The sequence below is a fragment of the Saimiri boliviensis genome, chromosome 10, assembly GCF_048565385.1.
Source record: "Saimiri boliviensis isolate mSaiBol1 chromosome 10, mSaiBol1.pri, whole genome shotgun sequence".
Lineage (NCBI taxonomy): Eukaryota > Metazoa > Chordata > Mammalia > Primates > Cebidae > Saimiri > Saimiri boliviensis.
Window position 1 is genome coordinate 80012795 of NC_133458.1, and position 24109 is coordinate 80036903.

Consider the following 24109-nt stretch of genomic DNA (forward strand, 5'->3'; position numbering starts at 1 on the left):
AGGTGAAAGGGAGATAACAACGAAAAATGAATAAGCCAGTAGAAACTGCTTCTACAGATTTTTGTTACCTAAAGATCTCTATTCCACCTGGATTCAGTTATTGAGAAATTATGGCAAAACCAAATGATTCTGCAAGATAAAGTACTGTAAATTTTGAGGATAGAAGGAAAATCCAAAGGGATAGGGGGAAATCAGCAAGGTTAGGTGGTATACCAAAACAGTAGAAACACTAAATACACGAATGATTCTTACGACTATTAACCAATATATTACTTTTTGAATATGTTTTGCAAATAACAAAAATAGAGATTGGAGTGTCTATATGAAATGCTGTGCATAAGATCTGATTTAAATCTTCTATAAAGACTACAAAAATGAATACAATTCTTGGATTACTTATTATTTTTCCCATTCATCAAAGTTCATTTTGGCTATGTCTATGAAAGGTCAAAAATAAAATCTTCGAGGTTAAAAAAAAAATGTAACCAATAATACAAATGTTTTTAAACGTGTCTTTTACTTATAGGCATCACATTGCACTTTTTCAGTCTTCTCTGTTCTTTTCTGAACATCCAATTCTGTTTGTCCGATTCCTGATGTACTCAAATTTTTCCACCTGTGCATTGCTGTTTGCACATTTATTTTTGTGATTTTTTTTAGCAAAAAAGAGAAAGCTGATGAGTCATTTTCAACTATTTTAAGCAATGGAGAAATTAACCTCTTATTGAGACCTGCAATGTGCATAACATGTGTGTCAAGCTCAAAGAAAAATTTCGACCAAGTACGGCTATGGTTAAGCTTATTACCCAGCTTCATGCTTATTATATAATCAACACAGTGACACATGAAAACGTAAAACTGTAAAGAATAATTGTGTTGTGTCCCAAATGAATAATTATTACAATCAAGGACTACTGTAGAAATGCTAAAGAGACAACAGTTATTTCAACAGTCATGACACACATACATTTATACTTTTAAATTGAATTTAAGAAAAATTAATAAATCTATTTTTAGTTTGGGATCATTGGGGTAGAGATCCACCTTTTAGAATCACAGTTTAAATACTTTCTGGGAGCAAATATATACATATTATCTTATTGGTGTCCCTTTAAGTAAGAAAAGTCATTGGTCTCATGTGAATGGAAGACACAGAACTATGGGATTCACTTTTACTCTCTCCAGCTCCTAGGCTTGTGCAGCAAGTATGAATGACAGCATTCTAAAACCTGTTATAGACACTCCATAGTATAACTTGGGTGAGTCTTGTGTAAAACTGATGCATTATGGCTATCTTAGTATTAGAGTAACTATGTCAAAGTGATTTTTCTTATGTTGTGGATATCTAATAATAGTGGTAAGAAGTAATTGTGAAGAGCGAGAGCTCAGACTGATTTGTGGTTTAGCTTACTTTTTGAATATTAGTGGACAATAGTTGGCACACGACACTGTATTATTGAGCCTGAATTATTAAATCTAATATACAGTACAATATGACTCTGGTTTTTAGTGGAGCTGAGGGTGGATATTGCTTTCCTGGGGACACGGTTGACATAAAAAAGACACATACATATGTGCCATAGATAATGCTCTTTCAGCCACATCAAACAAAGAAGACATTGAGACTTTTGACACCACGGAAACTCAGGCCAGCTAAATAAAAAGGAAATAAATCCCAAAAACCTTCACTTTATTTTTTCTTCTAGTTTATGTCTTACATCAAATTATTCCTATATTCTTCCATTCAAATATATTTTAGAACGTATATTAAAACATAAAGCTAATGTTCTCAATAAATGGATTTATATTTGACATCCTACAATGTACTGAAATACTAGCTTTCTGCTATTAAATATGTTGCTTCTTATAAAGCTCTGCTTTTTTGTGCAAAGAACCAAATAATTTTAAAAATTCTATCACAGAATAGCACATAAATGACCGAGAAGGAACTAGTAGAACTCATCTTCTGAGTGAATTTGGAACTGCCTATTTGTTCCTCCAGCAATACCCAGTAGTACACAAACAGTTCTGTATTAGATTATTTGTCAATGTTATTTTATGAAGAAATTTAATAAAATTTACTACTTTGCAATCCATTGAGCACTTCCTAACTTAATTGTCATATTCTGCATTTCCTGAGATTTACAATTAAAATTGTGATGAGCCAGACATACAAACTATTCCTTTTGCGACAAGACAGGTTATTTGTATTTTGCCAAAATTACCTGAGATTTTTATTTATTAAAAAAATAATAAAATCAATTTTGCCCATCTATAAGTACCTGTATGTAATATATTTTGTTGGAATTTATGTTCAACCTATTTTCTCTCAATTCCCACAACAAAAAAGATACTTCAATTTACTATTTATGCCCATGCCAGATCCAGTTAATAAAAAATAATGGCCCTGACATTTTATATTTTCCGAGGATGATCAAATAAGAAATGGTGGCCAGACCAGAGTAAACATTTATTGTGATTAAGAAATGTTTAGGCTTCCTTATATCATTGTCACTAGTCAGCAGTATTACTTTCTAAATCTTCAAGATCACATAAATGTATTATTTTATAGTGGGTCTTTTTTTAAAACTTAAGTTTAACTAGTAGAAGACCCATACAAATATAAAAGACCAAATTACTGATATTGCTCTTTGTGTAATAATTAACAGGCTTATAAATAGAAAATAGCATGGAATCGAAAATTAAGATTTTATTTTTATTAAATTACCTAGGAGATAAATTTAAGTACCTGTAACAATTTTCCACTGGATTTAAAAATATATAGGATATTTCTTACTGAACAGAGACACAAGAGTCCATCTTTGTTTATGCCAATTGCCTTGTTTGTTCTTTTTAGTATCTTGGGTGGCTGCAGTGGGAATGAAGAATCATATTGATTAATGACTTTGTATGTGATTTTTTTTTTTTTTTTTTTGGAGACGGAGTTTCACTCTTGTTACCCAGGCTGGAGTGCAATGGCGCGATCTCGGCTCACCGCAACCTCCGCCTCCTGGGTTCAGGCAATTCTCCTGCCTCAGCCTCCCGAGGAGCTGGGATTACAGGCATGTGCCACCATGCCCAGCTAATTTTCCCAGCTAATTTTTTTTATTTTTCATAGAGACGGGGTTTCACCATGTTGACCAGGATGGTCTCAATCTCTTGACCTTGTGATCTGCCCACCTTGGCCTCCCAAAGTGCTGGGATTACAGGCTTGAGCCACCGCGCCCGGCTCTGTATGTGATTTTATATAGGCATTAAATGAGATAATCAACTATAAAAAATTACTCATTTTACCACAGTCTCAACAGCTACTGATTAATTTCCAGATATTCGACTTGATGAAAGGCTGATTAGGTAAATAATAGCCCTGTTAATTGAGGAATTTGAGAAAAGGAGACCACTTGCTGTTAACATTGATAACACTCCAAGTTTCCTTTTAGAAGCATCTTGACCAGTTTTAGACTTGCTTGGACAAGTTCTGAACAAGTTTAAATAGCCCTGTGGTTGACATCTGAGTATTTCTTGCTTCTATACCTAATTTCATAATTTGAAAAACTAATCTCTTTGAGGGTCAGCATCCTACATGTAAAATGGAATGAATACCTCCAACCTTATAGTATAGGGTAGAAAAATCCCATAGTGTATATGAAGATACTTTGTTAACTACAGAAAGCTACACAATGAATTATACTGCTGGGAAGACATTTAACTTAAAAAATCCAGGGGGCATTTGTATAAGTGTAACTAGAGCATACAGGACCATAGATTTATATATTGCACTTAAGAAAAAAGAATTTTAATAAAAATCTTAGGAACAAATGATCTCTCCTAGCACCTCAAAAAGATAATTTGTTATGGCCAAGTGGGCTCTATTCCAGGGATGCAGGGATGGTTCAACATATGCAAATCAATAGATGTAATCCACTACCTAAACAGAACTGAGAACAGAAACCATGTCATCATTTCAATAGATTCAGAAAAAGTATTTGATAAAAATCCAACATGACTTCATGATAAAAACCCTCAACAAGCTAGGCATAGAGAGAACATTTAAGAGCCATCTCTGTCAAACCCATCGTCAACATCATACTGAATGGGGAAAAATTAAAAACATTTCCTCTAAGAACAGGAACAAGGCAAAATGGGAGTAAAGACAAGTTATGCCTCTGACAAAGGATTAATTCTGATCATCTATGGGGAACTCAGCTCAACGAGAAAAACAAACAACCCCATTAAAACCTGGGAAAGGACATGAACAGGTATTTCTAAAAAGAAGAATTACAAGCAGCCAAAAAACACAAGACAAAATTCTCTGCATCACTAATTATCAAAGAAACACAAATCAAAACCACAAGATACCATCTTACAACAATCTAGACGGCCTGTACTAAAGTCAAAAAACAACCAATGTTGGCATGAATGCAGAGAAAAATGAATGCTCATACACTGTTGGCGGGAATGTAAATTAGCTCAGCTTCTATAAAAGTATGACAATATCTCAATGAACTAAAACTACAACTCCCATTTGACCCAATAATCCCCATACACCATTTCTGTATGTTTAGTGCAGTACTATTTACAATTGTAAAGTCATGGAACCAGGCTAAATGTCTACTAATAGTTGACTGAACAAAGAAAATTTGGTATATATACTTTATGGAATAGTATACAGCCATAAAGGATGAAATTATGTCCTTTGCAGCAACATAAATGGAGCTGGAGGTTATCGTTCTAAGTAAACTAACACAGAAGCAGAAAATCAAATACTTCATGTTCTCACTTACAAGTGCAAGCTAAACAAAGGGTACATATAGACAAACTTGAAAAATAATCTGGGAACTCTAAATCAGGCAGGGAGGATGGTTGAAAAATTACCTACTGGGCACAATATCCAGTATTTGGGTGATGGGTAGACTAGAAGCCTATCCCCGCACAATTTATCATGTAATACCCATGTAACAAATAATGACACATATCCTCTGAATCTAAAAGAAAAAGAAGCAAAATACGCAGAATAGCTAACATAGAATAGTGAGTCAATAAAGCTAAACCATTTGACTAGTGAGCAAAGACAAAAGATCAGTATAATCAAGAGGACATCATATACAATCACAGGATATTACAGGTGTCTTCTGTTAAACAAAAATCTATTTTAAGATCTGTATCTATTTGATATGTTAAGGACTAATTCTAGTTGGTTTATACAGTTAGCTATCGCCCATGGAAATGAAACCAACATTAAGTATTACTAAGTTAATAAAAATACTCAAGCTAAAATAGAAGGAATCAGATGGGAAAAAAAAGATGGGGTTGTGGGGAGGCAATGTCCAATATTTGAAAGAGAAATAGGACAGTGCAGTCACAGAAGCCAGAAACACCAAACCTAATTGACATTAGGTCTATCACAGAAAAACCACATACCTCACGGACAGGTACACAGGGGCACTTCGTTATATTCAGGAGGATGTTTTCAGTAAATCATGAAGGTTAAGAACTACAGATGAAATAAGAGGTGTTTTTACCACATCTCTCTCCTTTATCTCTAAAGCCACTCACATGCCAAATTCAATTCTTTCTGTCTGCCCAAGTATCTCTTTAAATTTCTCCTGGCTTTCATCGCCACTACTATGAGCAGTTGAGGGAAATGATACTCTAACAGAAGTGTCCTAATTTCTTAGACCTCAAAGTTGGAAAGCCAAATCCCTAATGGAGAGTGAAGAGGACATATGGAACTTCATGATGAGAGGATTTTACTCCAGGTTTGTTAGTTGGCTCTGACTGTCATAACGAAATACCACAGGCTGGGTGGCTTAAACAGCAAGAATTCATTTTCTCATGCTTCTAGGCTAGAAGCCCAAGATCAAGGTGCCATCAGGTTTGGTTTCTGATGATGCTTCTCTTCCTGGCTTGTAGATGACCACCTTCTTGCTGTATCCTCACATAGCCTTTCAATATAGTCACATTGAGGGTTAGGGATGAATTTTCCATGCTTTTATTTTTATGACATGATCTTCTTCTGCTAGCCCTGTTTCCTTAGCTTGCCATGTCTTGTCTCTCAAGGCTTACTTCTAATTTCCAGGGCTTCATGACAGGGGGAAGAAATCATTCCCAAAACCCCTTGAGCTTACGTTTGTTGCTGACTCGTCTTTCTCAAATATTCTGATCCTATAAAAGCCTGGAATGTTTGTTCATATTTTAACTAACAAAGCAAAAACAACAAAGAAGCTCTTTCATATAGTAAGTGCTCAATAATTGCTCAATCAATAAATGAATACATTGTGAGAAAATGAGAGAGGTTGTGTAGAAGAGTTCTTAGAAATGTGAGTTAGGCAGAGAGGTGAAAAATAGAGCATGTCTTATACAAGTATAAAAGCTATTTTTCTGAAAAGGGAGACACTATCTTCATTTTATAAAAAGAAGCTAAGAACATGTTTCCTGTGACCACCTAGACGAAACGGCCACATACATGAGAGACAGCACAAATATTATTTGCTAGGCATTACAAAATACAGCTTGACTGAAAAGGATATATATGTCTTTTTTCCTGCTATAGCAACAAGAAAAACAACCACAGAGGTAGGTAGAAGGAGAAACAATTAAAATATTCCCTTTATAACATATAAAGTAAAAAAAAAAAAAAAGAATTCCTGTACCCCTCTTCATAACCTAAGGAAGAGTAGAAAAATGTCCATGGAAAAAAACCGGTCTATTGTAGTAAAAAAAAAGTCTTGTCCAGAGTTCACACTGAGTATCTTTTCATAAGAAATTATATAGCAGCACAATTAAAATGAAATACTAATTGTAACAAGAAAAGATGGTGACTGCAGAACATAACTCAGCCTTAATAGATTTTCTAATGCCTTTCTTTATACCAAAGGGGAATACCCCTTTAGCCAATAAAGTAAATTTTCTGATCTCCAAATGGATACTTTATCCCCGTTCAGACTGATATTGTAGGGACATCATGAATTTTTCAGACAGCTTTGTGAATCAGCAGAGTATTACAGAGGGGAATACTGACTGCTAAAAGCAAAGTCATTTTTTAAACAGGCTTTAAATGCGTAGTTGAAACATTTCACTTTGGGTCAAGGATGTATTTACTCCAGCAACCTGGAAGAGCAGAGAGGGACGAATCAGTTGGGAAGAAATAGAATAATGTTACTTTATCAGCCAAAACCCGAATTATATAGTTTTTCAGGTCAAACATTTTTGACTTTTCCTTTTTTGTATCCATGTATATAATTCTTATGTTCAAAAAGCTTAAGCATTTATATTTGATGCAGTATCACCCTAGGTTTCTAAAGCATCTTTGAAAATCCATTAACTACTTTGCTCATAATAAACTTTGAGGTCTCGAAGAAACTGGATTTCTTTCTAGTTAAATAATCTGTGGAAAAGAAAAAGAAGGCAAGAAAAATGTAAACATCCTGATGCAACCACTCATCAGATGTTCTGAGTGCCACATATGCCAACACTGTTGAGGTGCTAGGAATACTGAAGCAGGAACACAAAGACCCTTTTCTCACTTCTAGTTATAATAAGGAAGAGTGATTCCTATGGTATATAGTGATCAACGGTCAAGTTAACTGGACCCAAGATGGGCATCTTTCTAACCTTAGCTCTGGCACATTTATGAATGATTTTGTGGGGTAAAAGAGATTTAAGCTTAACTCAGTCTTAAATTGCTTAATATAGACTTAGGTTTTAACCCAAACTTGCATATATTTTACTTTCCATTCTTTACTGATGTAAATATATCTTACCTTGGGAATTCTAACTTGATCAGGCAATACCTGTAAAAGGTTATACTGTATAATCAGGTTGAGAATATAGCGTGGCATATTAATAAGTCTAATGCTGAAACTGTTCAAAAAATCATTACACAAAATACTTATATATTACTGACCAATTTCTTTTTCTTCTCCTCCCTCCCTTCCTTCCTTCCTCCCTCCCTCCCTTCCTTCCTTCCTTCTCCCCTTCCTTCCCTTCTTCCTTCTTTTTTTCCCTCTATCAACGTGTATTCTTCAGTATTTATGCACAGATGCTCCACAGTGGTCCACATCCAGACAAACTCATAATAAAGTCAAAAAATAGTAAGTCAGACCATCACAGGTCAGAAACCATCTGTATGTATATTCTTGTGTCTAGTCACTCATGTGGGGAGGGAGGAGGGAGGAGGGCAGAAGGAGGAGGGGTGTATCTGGTGTGGATAGTTTAAATTCCAGATTTGTTCTCAGGAGGAAACTTTGGGCTTCAAATTGTAATTCTGTGGTTTTCTTGTTGTCTGCTGACAAGTTTTTAACTAATGTAAGATCACGGGAGTTTATGCTACAGAAAGGGTATTCTTAAGACTAGTTATCTCAATCTAATCTTATTTTATAGTTGTTACAGCAATACATCACATGTATTATTTTTATGTATTTTCAACTCATTCTTAAATTTAGCATCATCCCAAATAATAAGTTTAAGTCAGTTTCATATTACTTATGTGTGACATCCACACACACACACACACACACACACACACACAGATTTCATGAAACAGTAAAATTAATATATATGTGTTACTTAAGCCAGGGATCAACAAACTTTCTTTAAGGAGCCGGGCAACAAGTAATTTAGGGTTTGTTTGTTTTTTTTTTTTTTTTAAGATCCAGAGTAGGTTATGTCACAGCTATTCCACTCTGCTGTTCTAGTACAACAGCCATAGACAAATGAATGGAGATGATGGTTTTAAAAAAACTTTATAACATCAGTCTAGATGTGGCCCATGGGCTGTGTATTTTAGATCCATGATCTAGATATATCCCACATCAACGATAGGTATACCATTCTTTGTGAAATAGCACTTTAATATAATTCTGCGAGTTATGATGCTCATGTATAACTGGCTGTTTTCTATGTCAGACATCATTCCTGGCCCCCAAAATGTAATGGGTTTCTGCCAACATCTGCACAACAACGGAGAGACTGGAGAACGTATGCTGGTATTTTTGCTTAGAAAATAATAAAACACACTTAGCCACTTGGTGTTTTATGCCTAAGTGTTCTTGGTGGTAGGCTGAGAAAAAGTGGTAGGAGTTAGCAGGCTCAAAAATCTTTAAGTGCAAAAATACTTATAACACACTATACATTTATTACTTCAGTAATAAAATACATGTGTCAGCTATATATCCTATCTTTACTATTAAAATGTAAACTTATTGAGGGAAAGGATCATGAATATTCTTTCTCATACATTTCTGCATACAGTAATATTCTAATAATTATTTATTAAGAGGATAGATGAATAATGAAGAAATAAGAGCAAGTATAAAATCAGAAGGAAAGAAATATTTATTAAAATGTTCATTTATTTGCCAAAGTACGACTTCCTGTTAAAAATATAAAACTTATCCACAGCATTAGAGATGGACTGTAAGTATCTAGGAAGCAATACATTAACTATGGAATTAGATGGCAAAATATATATAGTAGATGTTATTTATTTTTATGAGAACATGTTATCTAACAGGAGACTTCTCATAAACCGTTTGATGCAATCTGAACAAATCTTAATTTTCAACAGAATAAGAATGTTTAAAAACTGAAGTATGTTGACGTTTTACTGTTCTTTTAATTCATTTTTTTTAACATGGCATGTAATGTTCTTATTAAATTAACTAACATTCTTTTCTCTGCAGCAAGAATTAAATTTGAAAGATCATTTGAAGAAGCCCAGTATTTATCAACCCAACATTAAAGTATCACTCTGGGAGATTATTTCAAATTACTTTTATAGTTTCCAACGACTTTTAGTATTATCATTGACAAACCATCTGAGTTGTAAGTAAAATATTTCAAGTTTAGAAAAAAGACTGTTGAATATGTTTTATTAAAATTGTATGTCATTTCTCACAAAACACGCAGGGTTCTTACTACTCTAAAAGTGCTTTTACAGTTTGTTAGATAACTAACATACTATTTAAAATAGATTGAACTCTCTATTTACTCAATATTCCATATCAGTTTCAAAATGGTTACGAGCAGTGTTTTAAAGCAGTACCATACTTTAAAAGTAGCTTTGATAAATATTTACAAGACTGGCTCTAATGCATCTGACAGATACTTCCATTAAAGGATATATATTTGCTGGGGTGGGGGTTATCTGAGGAAAAAAGCTTACACTGAAAGTAAGATAAAGAATATATTGACAAACACTTCAGAACAGATTTTAATATCACATTTTAATATCACATTTGACATTTAAAGAGTTGACCCTGATTTAGTTCAAAGTTAAAAATATTACTTGGACTAAGTAGCTAGAAAATAGAGCACCAGAAATAGTAATCATCTTTATTATCTAGAAAATACAGAAATGCCAAAAACCTGTATACATTAAAATATTGCGTCTAAAATTTAAAATAGCAATTGCAAAAATTTTAAGAGATTTTTAATGAGGAAAATCTATTTCTATACTTATTAGCTAAATAGTTCTAGTTTATGTACCATTATGAAAATAGGTTAAATTGTGAGTATATATGTATATATAACCATTTTAATTATTTCAAGACTTTTGTGCAACACTATCTTTTTTAAGTAAGCTAAATATTCATATTAATTCACCGGGCAGTGCTATTACAGGGAATTTTCTTTTTTGTCTATCTTTTCTAAATATCCTGCACAGAAAATGCATCACTATATAATAAAATTATTTATATTTAAATAGACATGGATATAAAAAAGTGCCACTGGCCACTCTTTAAAAACATTTTTAAAATATTAACTATATCTAGTTAATATTTCTAAACTATTAGTTCTATCTAGTTAATATATGCCTCAAACATTAGTAAGATTTGTATTTTTTTAACACTTTAAAATGTCTTCAAATCTAGAATGTGTGCTTATTAGAATTAACATCTACATATTTTATAATTATTGATGTACAGTTTCTTAAAAATCAGTTGATCTAAGTTAAATAACAGGTAACCAGGATCCAGAAGTATTGCCAGGCAGGTGGTGAATACTAATAAAATTTTTTAAAAGGTTTTTATTAAAAAGCTCAATAGGCGATACTTGAAGAGTGAGCTGGCACATTTGAACCAAGGATCTACATGTGCAAAATCCAATTATACAAGTTCAGAGTTCAGCTGTGCAGCAGAATGTTTAAGTGAAAGGATAAGCTCATTTCCAAGTTGTTGCATTGCTATTTGTTTTAAGTTTGCATTTGCAAAAACCCTTAAGTAAACAGTTTAAATGTTTTTGTTAGCAATACATTTTGTTAGAAGACACCTGGACTTTTAAAATAAACACTTAGTTAGAAAAATGTGTGATGTACTTAGGGCAGAAAATGAAAAACAAACTAACAAAAAAACCAGACCGTTGCTTCCAGGTAGCCCCAGGCCCTTGCAGGATCCTGCCATTAGGTGTGTATCCTTGGAAAGGGCACTTTATCACCCTAGGTCTCCATTTCCTCATCTGTAATGTGAGACATTTGGATTTCATACTAAAATTGTTTTCAGTTACAAAATTCAATGATTTGATAAATTGTAGCAAAGTTTGTCACTGAAAAATGTTCCTCTGCCAGTAAAATAAAAGCGTGTAAAGTCATTCTGAAAACTTTGCCTCAAAAACCTTTTTCTACTTAACGGTAATTAGAACGCACAATGCAGATGGTCTTTTTCAGATTACATGCTAACTTGAATGAAAATAAAAATATTATCCTTGAATATTTATGCAATTATTTATCAAATGTTCTATTTTCACTCTTGATGAAGGCAAATCCAACTATAGTAAGTCGTCTGCCCGGGCTCATGCGCCACTGGTGAACATGCAGTTATGCTTTCTGATTCAACTTATCCCATTTCTTTCTCCAACAATGCATACTGGATTAGAAAGGGTGAACGTAACAAGAACTTGTAAAACAACGTAATAAATCTTTATAACAAGAAAAAGTTTGTGTTAAGTATGTAACAAACGGTATTTATAACCGTAGCTAGCACCAAACGTGTATAAGTATAGATATCAAGGAGCTTTTGTCATAAGGTTTCTGTGATTTAGAGGATTTTTAAACTCACATCTTAAGAATTTGACAAAAAAAATTTTCAAGCTGTTATTAATTACTAAAATTTTTTGTAAATGTATTCAAATAAAGTACTCCTCTGTAAAAATCTACCAAAACAAGTTGGAATACATACATCAGAAACCATCTTTTTCTCGAAGATTTCTACTTTCTCATTACATAATACATGTTCTTCACCAAGAGTAGAAAGTAAAGAAGTGTCTAAGAAGAAACTCAATTATTCTACCATTTTTGCAAATATTTACCCATCTTTTTCCATTTTTTTAGAAATGTATTTGAATAGTCTACCTTCCGAAATAAAGCATTAAAACATATGTATCATACTGTACTTATTTTATATGTTGTGTACATATTTATAACTTTTTTATATTTAATAGCCTTTAATTATGTATTTTAGCCTTTAATTATACAGTTTTTTCCTACTTATCTAAACAATCTCTTTATGGTTCAGGGATCAAAGCTTTGAATTGATTTGCTGAAAGTCAAAATTATAAGATGATGAAGTTGCAATTCAAACCTATGCTTATCTTCACACTATACATTCTAAAGGCATCTTTTTACATTACCTCCATTTTAAAAATATCATTCCATAATTTTCCACCACATAAATTTTAAAATTTAACTAACTTCCACTTTTAGCTTATCTCATTCTTTTGTCTCACAATGTTTTTAAAAACATTTTATGCATAAATCATTATCTCAATCACTGATATTTTCTAATGCCATGTACATTTACAGTTATTTGCATATAATTGTGTACCAATTTGCACTTTCACAAATGTTTTTTGTATTTCAGAATTCTGAATGATGATTTCCCCTTACGTGAAAACTTGTGAGTCTACAGGTCAGTAGTTTTAAAATTAGTCAAAAGTATATAATAAGTAACTTCAAACATAATACTATCAAAATCACAGGTTTATACTCAAAAATGAAAAGGGAAGATTTAACTATCACACAGGAGTATGCCATTTTCTATGAAAAATGTAATTCTGGCTATTTGGCATGGACACATTAACACATTCTTCAATTAAGCATGAATGAATATAGAACTTTTAACATTAAAACCAATGATTATAGAAGGCAAAACATTTAATCAAAGTTTTCCACTCCTACAGGAAAAACTTTTAATCAAACCATACACACAAATACACACAAACACATAGCTCACATGAGGAAATGAATACTGAAAAGCACCCAAACGCACCACATGTGGATCAAAGGATCTTTGCAGTCATAGAACAATACCGCTATCAACATACAAAACTTACCACTCAAGAAAATTTCAAAGTTTTTTTCCTGAGTAAAGCGTTTATAGTTTCAGAATTATATAGTTTTCATAGATCACCCCTGTTAGAACTTCAATTCTATTATATAGCCAAAATTGTTGTTGGAAATGACATCTTTATTGTTACTGTATTTAAAGTTACAGGTCAGCTTTAAATCTTAATTCTGCAAAATGAAACAGTTAACAAACTTACGATTTCTCCTTAGAAACTTTAAAACATGGCATTATTTGCATGCACAAGTAAAGAAATGTGGAGCTACTTATGAAAATATTTTGTCAAAAATTTTCTAAGTCTAGAGAATTTCTCTCTCCATTGCTTGAGTAGTGACCTTGCTCCGTTTTCTCCAACCGTCACTGAGTGAGAAAGCTCTACCAGTATCTTGCTATAAATTTCATTTAAATTACTTTGAAAGATTCTAAGCATAAAAAAATACTATATTTTACTTTCAATGATAGAATATGCATCTATTGTACCTGCAAGTCAGTTATAATGATAGTAAATGTATTATACTTGGCTTTCTGGGATTGCAGGGAAGCCTTATTATAGCTTTTCTTTATATTCATGGCGTAAATATTCCCATGATGATCTTTATACTGTATACAATGTTAGGAAGAGAAGTTCATGATCAGATCCAACAGGAGACAGCTTCGGCTTACCACTGTTGCTAATCAAATTACTTAGCAGTTAAAAAACCAGCTGGAGGTATTTAGAGTTTTTAAAGAAATGCTTAAAATTAACTGTTACGTATAGAAAAAATATTAGAAATCAGATCAATTATATGCTATATGCTACCTTTCCTATATGTCAAGCCTTGCTATAAATTATTTGAAATTACTCTAGCAAGTAATTTTTTATTTCTTAAAATCAGGTATGGCAGCAGCTTATTTTCCCTCTTACTTTGCCCCTTTTCCTTTCTCATAGGTACATTTATTTGAAACTTCAAAAGTTCTTCACATTAAAGCATTCTAATTTCCATTTAATCTGTTACTTTCACTTTGATGTTGCTTAGTTAATTAAAAGCATTTGGAATCTCAGTGCTATGGAATGTGATTAGGAATGTCATATTTCTTAAGGTTATTTTGTTAACATTTTACGCACTGAATTTTGATCAAGTAGTAGGTAATATTTTGTTTATCCATCTGATTCTATGGTAATTGTCAAAAAAATATAGCTCTGATTTAAAGTAATAATTGATCTAGCAATCGGAAAACTAGAAAATCATTTTATTTAATTAGATCCTTTCATTACAACTGATATGACAAAATTTTAAAATATGCTTCATATTTCAGGAAATGTTAAGACACTTTTAACTTAGCCTATTGATTTGCTACTAGAGGATGGTATACTGGGGAAGGGTAACTTTGGTGTGAAACATCTATATAAAATATGTTACTGTATTCTCTGAGATCCCATCCATATCCATACATAACAGACTATTATAATCCTATGCCCCTTTTTTGTTTTGTTCTAAACAAGGAATCTGGTGTCACTAGCTTACTGCAGTTTAAGACAGACTGCCTTTGTCCAACCTTTCCTGGTTTGTCAAGTAAATAGTAAATAACTGGACAGTAGTCTTTGTGATGAAAATGATCTTCCAAAACGGTTTCCTCTACAAGTTATCCAAATATGGTTCTGCATAACAATATGTTTAGCTAGTATCTCTAGCATAACATATCGTAGTCACATGACATAAAGTGCTATGGCATGTGATTACGAATGTCTTATTTCTTAAGGTTATCTTGTTAAGATTTTGCACATCGAATTTTGATCAAGTAGGAGCCAATAATATCTTGTTTATCCATCTGATATAATGGAATTACAATTTATAATTTATAATGAAATGTTAAGTTTGTTAACTGTTTCATATTGCAGAATTAAGAATTCAAGCTGACCAATAACCTTGAATTCAGTAGCAATAAAGATGCCATTTCCAACAACTCTGGCTATATAATATGGATGAAATTATTATTTGAGTTCTATCATGAGTCAAATTCCATGTGAAACTCCTTTTAAGACTGAAAAAAGAAGAAATTGAATCCCTGAACAGACCAGTACGAGCTCCGAAACTGAATCAGTATTAACTAGCTTACTCACAAAAAAAGCCCTGAACCAGAGGAATTCACAGTTAAAGTTCACCAGATGCACAAAGAACAGCTGTTACTATTTCTACTGAAACTATTTCAAAAAATCTGAAGAGAAGGGACTCCTCCCCAACTCATTGTATAAGGCCAGCATCATCCAGATACCGTACCTGCAGATATACACACACACACAAAAAGAAAACTTCAGGCAATGTCCTTGATGAACATTGATGCAAAAATCCTCAACAAAATACTAGCAAACCAAATCCAGCAGAACAGAAAAAGCTCATCTACACAATCAAGTAGGCTGTATCCCTGGGATGCAAGGTTGGTTCAACATATGTAAAAAAAAAAAAATAAACATGATTCATCACATAAACAGAACTAAACCAAAAAGTACATGATTATCTCAACCAATGTTGAAAGGCTTTTAATAAAACTCAACATCCTTCACGTTAAAAACTCTCAAAAAACTAGATATTGAAGAAACATACCTTAAAATAGTAAGAGCTATCTATGACAAACCCACAGCCAACATTATACTCAATAGACAAATTCTGGAAAACTAACTAATGACACAAGGCAGGCATGCCCTCTCTAACCCTCCTTTTCAACATAGTATTAGAAGTCCTGGCCAGGGCAGTCAAGCAAGAGAAACAAACTACAGCATCCAAATTGGAAGAGAGGAAGTCAAACTATCCCTTTTTGCAAACAAGGTGATTCCATATCTAGAAAACCCCATAGTCTTAGCCCAAAAGCTTATTTAACTGATAAACAACTTTTCAAAGTTTTAGGATACAAAATTAATCTACAAAAATCACTAGTTTTCCTGTACTGTAACAACAGCCAAGCCGGAGCCACCAGGAATGCAATCTCATTCACAACTGCCATTAAAAGAATAAAATAGGAATACAGCTAACCAAAGCTGTGAAAAATCTTTAGAAGAGGGTTACAAAACACTGCTCAAAGACATCAGAGGTGAAACAAATGAAAGAACATCCCATGCTCATGAATAGAATCAATACTGTTAAAACTGTCATACTGCCCAAAGCTATTTACAGATTTAATGTTATTCCTATCAAACTACGAGTGACAGTCTTCACAGAACTACAACTATTTTAAAATCAAACAACAACAACAACAACAAAACCATAAATAGCTAACACAATCCTAAGCAAAAAGAACACTATCCAACTTCAAATTATAAGCACTACCCAACTTCAAATTATACTAAAGGGTTACAATAACCAAAACAACACAGTATTAGTACAAAAACAGACACAGAGACCAGTGAAACAAAATACAGAGCTCAGAAATAAGCTTGCACATCTACAATCTTTGACAAAACTGACAAAAAGAAGTCATAGGAGAAAGACTTTCTATTCAATAAATGGTGCTGGGATAACTGGCTAGCCATATGCAGAAGACTAAAATTGAAGATTCCTTCCACCATCCACAAAAATCAACGCAAGACGGATTAAAACCCAAAAGTATAAAAACCCTGGAATACAACTTAAGCAATATCATTCTGGACATATGAACTGGCAAAGATTTCATGACAAAGACACCAAAAGCAGTTGCAACAAAAGCAAAAACTGGCAAATGAATCTAATTAAACTAAAGAGCTTCTACACAGCAAAAGAAACTATCATCAGTAAACATACAACCTACAGAATGGGAGAAAATATTGGCAAACTATGCATTTCAGAAAGTTCTAATAACCAGAATCAATAAGCGACTTAAACAAATTTAGAAGAAATAAAACAATCCCATTAAAAAGTGAGCAAAAGACACAAACAGATACTTTTCAAAACCATGCATATTGCCAACAAGCACATGATAAAAAGGTCCGTACCACTGATCCTTAGAGAAATGCAAATAACACCACAATGCCATCTAACATTAGTCAGAATTATTATTATTAAAAAGTCAAAAACAGATATTGGTGAGGCTGTGGAGGAAAACAGAACGCTTACACACAGTTGGTGGGAGTGTAAATTAATTCAACCATTGTGGAAAGCAGTGTGATGATTCCACAAAGACCTGAAACCAGAACTACCATTTGACCCATGAATCCCATTACTGGGTATATACCCAAAGGAATATAAGCTGTGCTATCTTCAAGACACATGCACATTATGTTCATTACAGCACTATTCACAATAGCAGAGACTTGGAATCAACCTAGATGCCCATAAGTGTTAGACTGGATAAAGGAAATGTGATACATACACACTGTGGAATACTATGCAGCCATAAAAAGGAATGAGATTATGTCCACTGCAGGAACATGGATGGAGCTGAAGGCCATTATCCTTAGCAAACTAACACAGATATAGAAAACAATGCCTCGTGTTCTCTCTTAAAAGCGGGAGCTCAATGATGTGAATGCATGGACACAGACCCCGGGCCTACCTGAGGGAGGAGGTAGGGAGGAGAGAGAGCATCAGAAAAAATAACTATTGGCTACCAGGCTTAGTACCCGGGTGATGAAATAATCTTTGCAGCAAATCCCTGTGATAAGAGTTTACCCATGTGACAAAACTGCACATGCACCGCTGAGCCTAAAAGTTAAAAAAATTAAACTGCTCTTCTTTGACAAATAAAGAAACCACAGTATGCAGTCCATGTTTATTTATATTATGCTAGTTGCCTATTTCTTGCATATCTACATAATTTTAGAAGTTTGTGTTACCAAATTTAAATCAAATTTAGAAATTTGGAGCTACCAAAGTAAGTTTGAATATGGAAAGTATTGGGCTATTATCTCCTTGCAATCATATGTAAACACTACTTATGAATATACTTTTTTCAGTAATCCAATCATAACAACATATTCTTTTTAAAATTATTTTTTCCAAGAATCATGCTGAAGTATTTGACGGATAACTTACATAGAGCCACAAGGGAGAGAAAGCAAGCTAAAATGGGAAGCATCAAATATTTTAAAAGTATGGATTCCCTTTAGTGAATTCCAAAAAGCAACACAACATTAGGAACTCTGTGCTCTGGAAAATCTCGGAGACATGAAGATGTCCCAATATGAACAGTCTTATTCTCTTATAAGTGTCCTACCAGATAGAACTTTAACTTAAGTAATTTGCTTTACTTAATTAAATGAGTCAAACATTCAGATGTTTCTATATGGGCCCTACTTGTCATCAGGAAAGTTTCTTAAGAATGGAACAGAACAAAACTCCTATTATGTAGAGAAGAAAGTATCCAAAGGAAGAAAGAAAGAATGTGAAAGAGAAAGACAAAGACATATAGAGATAGGGAGAGAGAGGAAGGTTGAGACAGAGGGAAAGAAGGAGGGAGGGAGGGAGAGAAGGGGCAACGGAGGGAATGAAGAAGTAAAGCTGACAATGATTCAAGTAGATTTAACATGAGGAAAAAAAAACTGAGGATAGAAAATGTACAAAGCAAAGGAGGTTTTTACAAGATTATGTGGCTTATGATAAACTATGGTAAAGAATGAAAGTTGAAGAATTAAAAGGTATGAAATGGACTTTATTTTTCTTATTCTAATGGTAATGATGGAATTTCTGATCAAAAAACAGTCTTAAAGAGGGTCAAATAACAGATGGGCTTATCAGGGGTTAGCCCTCCATAACCTATCACGCTTTTCAGGCATAACAAAAAAAGCTGTTGGAAAAGCATCCACCTGTTACCTGCATGTAACAGAGCTCTAAGAAATCAGCCTTTGATCAAATTATAGTCTAAATGCCTATGTAGCCCTTTCAAATTACTGTATGTTCTGTTAGAAATCGGTTTTCTTTCTTGCCTTTCATGCATTATCATCTCATATTAGTTCAGTTTTCCTTTGTCTTGCTTCTAGGTTTTTCATACCCACCCAATCTTTTATTTTATGAAGGCCTCTATTATTTTATATAATTATCACTATAATAATACAAACGAGTTTATCAAACTTGTTTCTCAGTCTTCTTTTGTCCGTGAGCTTGGTAATTACGACCACCATGTCTTTCATAAATCTAGCTCCATCCATGAACCATGAATATCCTCCTGTATTTATCATGCTTGACTCAAATCAGTTTCCTTAGTATTTTTTGGCATCAAGACATGAAATAAAAATTATAGTATCACAACTATATCCCATATCTTTATGAAATAAGGTGGCTTCTCTCAGAGCCACCAGTGCTGCTGTGTCATAAGATCTGATAGATACTCCCCTTATCATTATTTCTGAAAAAACCACAAACTTATTTCAATTATACATTCTATGGGACTTGCGTTTTCCCCCCAAAGGTAATTTCCCTTTACTTAAAATCCGACACAATTGTTATTCATTTGTTTCTACGTTCATCCAAGACCTAAGTTTTTTATATTGCCATGTTCTTTATAAAGATTGGAAATATGACATGAATGAAGAGGTCCTTTGCCTCATGAGATGATAAATCTACACTCTGGAAATGAAGACAAATTTTGAACAAGTAATTCTATGTGCGATAAATGCAGTAACAAAGTGTGCTTTGCAAACAAAAGTTAAGAAGTCAAATTTGGTCCTAAGTTTTCTATTAAGGAGATTTATTCCTATTTAATTAGATAAGAAACACTGAAGAAGGAAGAGGTTGCCATTAAGATAGGAGTCAGGGCTGGGCATGGTGGCTCTGGCCTGTGAACTCAGCATTTTGGGAGGCCGAGGTGGGTGGATCACAAGGTGAGGAGTTAGAGACCGGCCTGACCAACATGGTGAAACTCCGTCTCTACTAAAAATACAAAAATTAGCCAGGCGTGGTAGTGTCCATCTGTAATCCCAACTACTCAGCAGGCTGAGGCAGGAGAATCGCATGAACCTAGGAGGTGGAAGGTGCAGTGAACCGAGATCGTGCCACTGCACTCCAGCCTGGGTGACAGATTGAGACTCTGTCTCAAAACAAAAAATAACACGACAAAAAAGATAGCAGTCAGGATTGACTACATATGAGAGTCAGAAAATAAAAATCAGGGGTATTCAAAAATTATTACAAATTTTAAGACTGCAATAGCATATCATTAAACCAAGCATGGGATCCCCAAAATGTAAGGTCGTGTGTGAATACACACGTCACACACCGTGAAGTCAGCCCTCATACCTATGAAGCATCCAGGTATATGTGTCAAGCAGGCAGTACAGTATTCAAGTCTGGAGCTCTAGAGAAATATCTTGTTACAGTCATTTGCAAGTTGTGACAGATTAAACATGGCCATGAATTGTCAGAAAAAAAAAAAATCAAGAAATAGGGTTTATCTTCCTCTTTGAATGTGAGCTGGCTCTATGATGGTGTAATCAACACAATGATGTGAAAGTGATATTGTGGTAGTTCTGGCCTAACTTTTAAAAGCAATACTTTTTCTTTCTTGAAATGCTCAGTCGGGACACTTTACTCCAGAACCCAGAGGCTAAATGGATATTCACTTTTAGATGACAGCCTCAGCTGTCCTACCCAAAATGCAGCATCAAGTATCACCCTTATGAGTAAGCCATTTAGATATTCTAGTGCAATTGAGCAGAAGAACCACCCAGCTGAACCTAGCCAATCCACAGAACCATAAGAGATAATCAAATTGTTAATTTAGGTCATGAATTTTGCAGTGACATACAGCAATAATTACCAAAACAGAAATTAGTGAGGTGCCAAAACAACGAAAAGCTAAAATGCTTGGCATTGGCTTTGGACCTAGAAGTCAGGGAGAAGGTAGTATAATGCAGACTGCTAGTGAAAAATGGAAATATAGGGATGAAAATGTAATTTGATGCTGGAAAGGGGGAAGAGGGCTTATGTTTTTCATGGATACACACAAAAAATAGAAAATTAAGCAAGTTTTTTTTTTTTATTTTGCCGAATAGCATAGCATGTAGAATACTGAAAGTGCCAACTGTTTTACGTCAATAAAGTAAGGCACACATAGAGGAACTTTAAAAAAAAAATAGCTTTCAAACAGGATCTAGAGAGAATATTTCTTAACCAAGGCTTGTTGGGAATTTTTCTTATTCCCAATCTCCCTCAACAAAAGTCTCTCAAAGTAGGTTTGAGAGAAATTACTTTAGGACAAAGATCAAATCAAATCCAAGGCACTCTCAGTAAATATGTTGTTTCAAAGTCAAGACCTCAGATATGTGGCTACAAGAACTTTTTGTTAAAAACTCAGGAAGATTTGACATTTGTTAACGACTCCAGTGTCTTTGAAACTTTCTTCTAATCGACGGGGCTTCTAAAACTCTGTCCAAAGTAGGGAAAAGACTTTTACAAAGAAATTTTGGTGTTACTTTTGTCAAGGAAGATGGCTTATATTTTTATACTCAGGAAAATCACCAATATCTATAGGAATTGTACTAGCTTGTACAAAAAAAAAAAAAAAAAAAGTGGTAGTTCAAAATTAAGAGATCTTTGAAATACCAAATTTTCAACAAAAAGAACACATTCTGAGAAAATCATTCAGCTACACATGTGGCCTCTTTCTTAATGAAAAGAGACCCAAATCTATGAGCCAAGAGCCCAGAGGAAAAAGCAAAGAGGCAAAGAAAATCAACCCAAGGAAGCTGGAAGAAACCCTAACCAAGGAACCAACATCTGCTCACTTAAATTTCAGGATGTTTACGAACCAGTGGCTGCTATTTGCACTGTAGTTTTGGAATGCATGTATCTATCAAATTCTGTCCTTGTCTCACTATTACTTATTGAGTTTGTGGGGGCCAGATAACTTGTTTTCTAGTTCATCTCTCTTCCTCTCACGAAGAGCCAGAGGTGCCTCATTCACACCTGATAATGAAATGCTGGATACTGAACCTAATGCAGTCACACATTGAGAGTCATGGGGAGTGGTCAGGGTATTTTGCATGTAGAATGAATTTTAGATAATTTATGACTGAGGGATCACTCTTGTGGGCTTAGGGTGACCAAACAAGTTTTATTACTCTTTCCATCAACATGTGGCATTTATTTTCATTCCGTCTTGAATCTGGGTTGGCCCTGTGACAGCTTAACAAATACAATGCGGTCAAAGTGATGATATGCCAGTTACAGACACATTTTTTAAGAGGATCTCACCATCTATTTCCCCCTCTAGGGTTTCTCACTCTTGGAGCAATTCTTGGAACTCAGCCATTATGCTGTGAGAAACCCAAGCCACATGTACAGGACACATGTTGATGAGCCAACTGACAGTCTCAAGCAAACTCTGCCAATAACAAGCATCAAATGCTGCCATCTGAATGCAAATCTTGGCTGTCTCAGCACAATTGAGCCCACAGATGACGCGGCCGAATCCAATTTTATGTGAATAAAGTAACCCTGTTTAGTCTGGTCAACACCAAGAAGAGCGAGAAATAATAAAATAGTTAAGCCAGTAAATTTTGGAGTGGTCTGTAATAAAATAATAGATAATTAAAAGAGGAGTCAGCTGTGTATAGAAGTTAATGAAACCATGAGACAGCTGAGACGATAGGTGACATGAAAGAAAAAGGGCTATCTTAGTCTATTATCTGTTACCTGAATTCCATAGACTAATTTATCAAGAAAATAAATTAACTGCTTACAGTTCTAGAGGGCTGGTAAGTCCAAGAGCATGGTGCTAGCATCTGATGAGGCCTTCTTGCTGTGTAATCTCATGGCAGAAGAGTAGGAGGACAAGTGAGTACCTGCAAAAGGCAATGTATGAGGTGCTGAGCTGGCTTTATTACAACATGCTTTTGAGATAACTAGTGATTCTGATGACCGGATCTTAATCCATTCATAAAGGTGGTGCCCATAATTTGATTACCTCTTAAAGGCCCCAAATCTTAATACTTTTACAATGGCAATTAAATCTCAACATGAGTTTCAGTAGAGACAAACATTCAAACCATACAGGAGCTTAGAATAGAATCCTAGAACTTCCAAAATTGCCCAAGAAGACAGCTACAGAATCGTTGATATATGTTTATAAAAGTGAAAAGAAATCCAGAACAGTCAGTGACCTGTGAGACAAAGGAAGAGAGTGACCGAAGATGTGAGTGCCAATGAGAGATTAAATGACACACAGCTAATAGCTACTTGTTCCATTAAATGACATAGAAGATAAAGGTGGCCATATCAAAAACAGAATTTCAAACTGTTAGGGAGGAAGTCAGACTGGAATCAGAGAGGTACCTGAAGAATGGCAGGGAATGAGTAGAGAGGAACAGAGAGTATAGGTTCTTTTGAAGAACCAGGAAAGGTGGCATGAAGAAACTCATTATCTTTTTCTCTCTGGTTCTCATTCTCACTGGGTGTGGGGGTGGGGGGCAGGGGGTGGGGGGGAACATGAAAGAGAGAGGTGGAGAGAAGGGAGAGGGAAGTCTTGAAACATTAAAATTATCATTAAATGGTGAGAAGAAAAAATATAAAAGATAGGTAAGAGAAAAATATGAATAATATTTAACTATTTCCAGAAAGGATCCTCAAACCAAGAACATCCATTTAGTCACTATGACTATTGTTCAAACGCAGAGTAACCTCAAAACAACCCTTGCTCTCAGACTTTCTAATAGCTAAATAATCATGGATTCAAAGGAAATTATTTCCCCAACATATCAAAAAGGACTTGTTTAAATCTTTCAAATTTTTAGGCAGTTTCTTTTTTTCTAAAGTGAACAATGGTATTTACCTTTTGGGTAGAACATGCCTTATTTTCAGAAGTATTGCTTGAGTAATATTAACAAT

At 34.2% G+C, this 24109-nt stretch overlaps 1 long non-coding RNA gene across 2 annotated transcripts in view; it reads left to right on the forward strand.

The window, feature by feature from the left end:
- The window catches only part of LOC141580104 (uncharacterized), a 555778-nt gene extending 533008 nt beyond the window's left edge, over positions 1-22770 (forward strand). For both annotated transcript variants that reach the window (XR_012512140.1, XR_012512139.1), the window contains exons 4-7: positions 8029-8093; positions 9684-9825; positions 12858-12905; positions 22497-22770. This is a non-coding gene — a long non-coding RNA (uncharacterized LOC141580104). The remainder of the gene's footprint in view (positions 1-8028; positions 8094-9683; positions 9826-12857; positions 12906-22496) is intronic.
- The last annotated feature ends 1339 nt before the right edge of the window (positions 22771-24109 follow it).